Source organism: Cynara cardunculus (assembly GCF_001531365.2).
Source record: "Cynara cardunculus var. scolymus isolate 2C chromosome LG 3, CcrdV1, whole genome shotgun sequence".
Classification (NCBI taxonomy): Eukaryota; Viridiplantae; Streptophyta; class Magnoliopsida; order Asterales; family Asteraceae; genus Cynara; species Cynara cardunculus.
The window spans coordinates 35076076-35081722 of NC_037530.1; positions in this window are offsets into that span (position 1 = coordinate 35076076).

Consider the following 5647-nt stretch of genomic DNA (forward strand, 5'->3'; position numbering starts at 1 on the left):
TTAATTTTCAGTTCAGTTCTCATGTTCAGTTCAGTTTCAAGATCTGTCTTTAGATCAGACAATTTCTTTGAAGTATCCAGGAGTTTACCTTCTAACTCCTTCTGAAGCATTTCAAACTGTTTSTTCTKAYTTAGCAACTCTCTCTTCTCTTCATCTGAGCTGCTTTTGTCATTCTCCAAAGCGATGTCAAGCCATTTCCTCTTCTCAGTAAGCTCTTTTGCAATTGCTGAATATTTCTTTGAAGTATTTCTTTTCTCTGTAGCAAATTGCTTTTTCTCTTCGTCCAAAGCCTTTTGCTTTAGATCGATGCTTTTAGACAGTTTCTGGAGCTGGCTCTGACAGTCTTCAGAGATGTCTGTCTTTTCTTTATTATGTTTCTCTCTTTCCAAAACAATAAGCTGCTCAAAATCCGAGATTTGCTTTCGAAGCATCTTGGCGTTCAGCTCGAGAGAGTTAATCTTCTTCTCGTAAGATTCTCGTTCAGCTCCAAACTTTCTTTCAACTTCGATTATCCTCTTCTTTTCTATCTCCGTCTCATTCCTTTCATCTTTTAAAAACTTTTCAGTCTTTAAAAACTTTTCCTTCTCTAATTCAAATAATTTTTTAAACTCAGTCAGTTCATTCACAGTCTTGTGGAACTTGTCAGTTAAGTCCTTTGTATCTGAATTGTTGCTTGGAGAATGTCTTTCAGCAATTAGTGCAGTCTTAACTAATTCAAGTTTAGTTGACAAATCAGCATTAGACAAGATCCACTTTTCCAATTCATCATTATAACTTTTCCGATCCAAACTCCGATTGTTTTCAATCGTTTCTATCTTATGTTCAAATTCATTCGTAATTCGTTCACTCTCCTTCTTTAAGGTTTTGATAAGATCCTCATTAAGACAATTTTTGCTATGTATATTTATGGAATGATCTCTAAGAACCACATAATTCGTTTCTAACTGAACAATCTTCTCTCGCAACTCTTGATTCTCCTTCTTTAGAATATCTGCCATTTTAAAAAAATGATCAGTTAAGGATCTATGCAGTGAAATCAGATAAAAGAAATATGAACAGTTAAGCTCAAAAAGAACAGAAAAACACAAACACTGAAAAACTCACGCAAAAACAAATAGACAATGATCCAAACGAAAATCTAAACACAGACAAACTAAGAAACTAAAAACAGTCTAAAAACAATAAACCAAGTCCAAAAAAAAAATATGAGTCTAAGTCCAAATGACACCAATCCAAGGCCAAATACAATACAGATATGGAACTTTTAAAAACAATATTCTATCTGCTCTCTGAAGTGTATTAAAAAAAAATCCATTTGAATTCGTCTTGGAAGGATCCACTTCGCACAGTTCTTAATTGGGCAACATCTTTGTATCAGTCATATTTGATCTGGAAGACCTGTTCAGATAGCTTCTGGTCCAGTACTCAAATCCACACACAGACAGACCTGTTAACCCACACAGGCAGATTGTTGTTATTCCAATCCTCAAATCCACAACTTGCTGTATCTTTCTAAACCAGACAAAGACTGCTGCAGTCTTCTTGTTACTAAAGATGCTTTGTTTAGAATTAACAACATTGTTGTTGCTGTTGTTAAACTCAGAAACTTCTTCAACCTGCACAACCCAAATTAGAACAATTTAAGTTTCTGTTGTGAAACAATTGCAGTTAAAAATTGTTGCTGCAATGCTAATGCTGCTGCTGTCACAGGTACATACTAAACCAAAACAACAAATCTTTCACCTTCTGAAGCTGCTGTTATCAAACCTGTTGTTAAACACAACCATTATAGCTGCTGTTTGAAGAACCTGCAGCTGCTGTGTGTTGTACACTTGTACACTTTGTATGCTGTGTGATGTACACTGTGTTGATAAACCTCAAAACAGAACCTGCTTAAAAGACTATGGAGCTGCTACAACATGCTGTCCTTGCAATGCAGTTAAGAATCTGTGAACCTGCTGTATAGTCTTGCTGTCATACTGTAGTTGCTACCTGCTGTTCTGTTTCTTGTTTCATCTCAACACAAACAGCTTCCAAACCAACATGCGATTGCTGCTGCTGTTTAGTTGCTGTCTGTGTAGCAGGTATTGTTGCTGCTGTTATAAAGACTAATACCGGTTGTTTTTTAAAAAAACAGTCATGCTGCACACTGTCTAAGAAGCACAAAAACAGCAGCTATATAAAACTGTTTTCAGCATGCATCAATAGAAATCTAGATGACCCTTTATCACACACAGCACAAATCAAACAGCAGAAAGTACAGTTTAATGAATCCGTCCAAATACACAACTTAAACAGATTACAGCATCAACAAACAGATATGGGCATTAGTGACTTATGACAGCAAACTCTAAACAAACACAGAAAACCTTTTGTCTGTCTCCCTCTGAAACTGCTGCTTCTTAAAACCTGTGTAAACTTTCTGTTTCACCACAAAAATCAGCAAAATAACAATACAAACAAAACCTTGCTTGAGACACTTGTTGCTATTACTGCATGGAAACAGCTCAAAAACAGCTTTGCTGTCAACTCTTTGCTGTTGTGAAGCTGCTGTTACAACCTTGCATACTGTTTTAAAAACTCACAAATCAGTCAAGCTTCCTGGTGGCAGATCTGTGTACATAAAAATTAAATGCTTTGTAATAAGATGATCCAGGACAGCATCACCAACAAACTCTAACCGCTGGTAACAAGACACTCCAGAAGATGGCCTGGAAGCATGAGTAATTGCTTCAACCAGAACTTGATATCAACCTTCTGAAGCTGCTGTTATCAAACATGTCAAAGAAATCTGAACATACACACAGTCCACTATTGTTTATGCTGCTAAACTGTTGTATGACCCTCTGAAGCTGCTGTTGTAGAACTATGAGTTTCAAACTTTGCTGCTGCTGTTTGTGATGCTGTTAAACCTGCTCAAACTGTCAAAATGGAATTAGTCTGCTGTTTGAGCTGTTTTAGTCCTAGTTATCAAGCAAACTTCCCTCACTGTACACTGTTGCTGTTTCAAACCAAAACAAACACAAATCCGTCTGTTGCTGCTGCTTAGTTGCTGTCCAAAAACAGACTTCTGCTGTTTCTTTCTTCTTGCTGTCAAGATGAATCTGTGAATGAACCTGCAACTCAAACCTGTTCAATGTGCTGTTTTGCTTTTGTAAACTCGGTAATCCATGAGCAATGCTTCACATTCAGTAATCTTTTCCATGAGGAGAAAGTTCTCGTTTGAAAGATTTCCTAAATCCGCTTCCAACATTTGGTTTTGCAGCTGCAGATCATTGCATTTGGCAAGACAATATGCATTCTGCCCGTTCAGGGAATGAACATCTTCTGCAGCAGTCTGCAGTCTCATGAATAAAAGATACAACACAGATCTCCTTGTTTAAACACTACACACAGCTGCAAACTGGAATCTGGTTGCTTGCTACTATTCTGTTTGCTTAAACACTGTTACTGCTATTCAAAACAGTCAAGTAAACCAAAATGAAGCTGAGCAGTCTAATCTTGTTGTTGTCTAATCTGTCGAACTACTGCAGTCTACTGTGAAGTTGTGAACTTGCTGCTGTTTCAAACCAGAAACAGTCCCTAAGGTTTAGTCTTGCACACTGTAGTTGATGTTCGATTGTTGCTGTCAAAACAATAACCAGCTGCTGTTGTTTTCTTTACTTAAACCAACACTGCCTTGATGCTGTGTTTTTGCTGTTATAATGTTCACACCAACAGCTAACAAAACTTGCTAAGAACCTGTTACAAGAACCTGCAAATCCTTCTCAATATAACCAGTTGCTCATTACAAACACAGCACAATTGAAAATGAAGCTGATAAATCTGTGGTTAAGTTGATAAAACTGTGATAAAATCACACTTAAGTCTGCTGCTACTTTAACCTGCTACTGTGAATGGCTTAAACTCTTAAGTACTAAACCGGACAGCACATGATGCTAAACCTGTCACCTATCAAACAATTAGAAATGCTTGAAATCAAGCGGATTAGAAGTCCGCTCAAAAACTTCGATGTCCAAATTCTAAGATCTAAACCGCTCGAATACTGGACAAGAGGTGAACGGTTTAGGTATAAACCGCTCAAATTGAAAACTTTGATATGAGATGAAATTGAAAATCAAACCTGATGAGTTGTGCGGTTTAACCTTAGCCGAGAAATTGATTGGGTCTTGAAGCAAACCGGAGAACAATCCGATCAATAGGTGAGCGGTGTAGATGAATTCCGTTCAATGCTTCTGCGGTGTTGATGAATACCGCTCAATGTGCGGTTTACCTCTCCGCTCGATGGACTTGCAAAACCGATTGACACCTTCGATTTCCTCCTCCGTTCAATTTTCAAGAGGGTTCAATGTTTCGACCAAAACAATGAAGATGTAGGCGGACTATGTATCCGGTCAATGTAATGGGCCAAAATTAGACTTAAGCCCAAACAAAATTCAAGTGATTAAACCGGGTGAACTTTAGACGATTTAACAAAAAAAATTAACAAAAAAAAAATTCAAAATCAGATCAAAACACTTAAAAACACAAAAACAAAAAAAATTTAACAACAAAATGGATCAAAAACACTGGTTTTTAAAAAAAATTCAAGAACACGAAAAAAAATATTAAAACACAAAAACCCGATCAAATCTTGATAAAAGTTGATCAAATCGTAAAAGTTTGTGAATAACAAAGATTCACAATTCAATTTCGAACATTTTGATCCTGTTTTTAACGCAAAAACACAAGATTTTATGAGAAAATCGGATCAAAATCAAAAAAAATGTTAAGAACACGAAGAACACGAAAAACAAAAAAAATTCAGAGAAAAAAAAATTCACTTATCTGATTAATTTCTTTTCCTGATTTCTTGCATTCCAGCTTTGATACCAATTGTGTGTCCACAATCACTGATCAATCTTCATATATTCATATCAATCATGGCAGATTCTTAGATATTGCATGTAAGAACTCAAGAACACTTGAGAGAAAAAGTCAACACATATAATCTCAGTCAAACTCTCTTATTAATCTGAATATTACAATTAAGCTCCTCTTACCAATTACAAAGATTAAACCATATTTATATGGTCAACTTAACTAACAAAGTCAAAGTCAAACTAGTCTAAGAAAGTCAAACACGCTGACTTTACAATTATAGACTAAAGTTAATCTTTCAAGACGAATACAATTAATACTGATTTTTCAGTCCTAACATTCTCCCCCTTTGTATTCAGACTTGAAAGAAAATTCTGCGCTTTAAGTCCTTATTTGAACTTTGAAACAATATGCACAAAATGTCATCTACAAATGAAATCTTCAGCTTGTAATCTTCAAACTTGTAATCTTCAAACGATCAAATGTTGAGAAAGATCTTCTAGCACTCCCCCTCGAATGTAGAACCATGGTGATCTTCTCTTTTGACTATGTATAATAAAAATGATCTTTAGAAATACTATACAAGATTTGTTCTTCAAAGAATCTTCAGAAAACACTTCTTCAGTAAACTATTGTGAAAATGATCTTCACATTCATTATCTCTCACTTCTTCAGTAAACTATTGTGAAAATGATCTTCACATTCAATATCTCTCAGACGTTGAAGCACACAAATAATCATTCTTTAAACATCTTCAGTCGCACTTCTTCTTTTGAGTCTTTTGCCA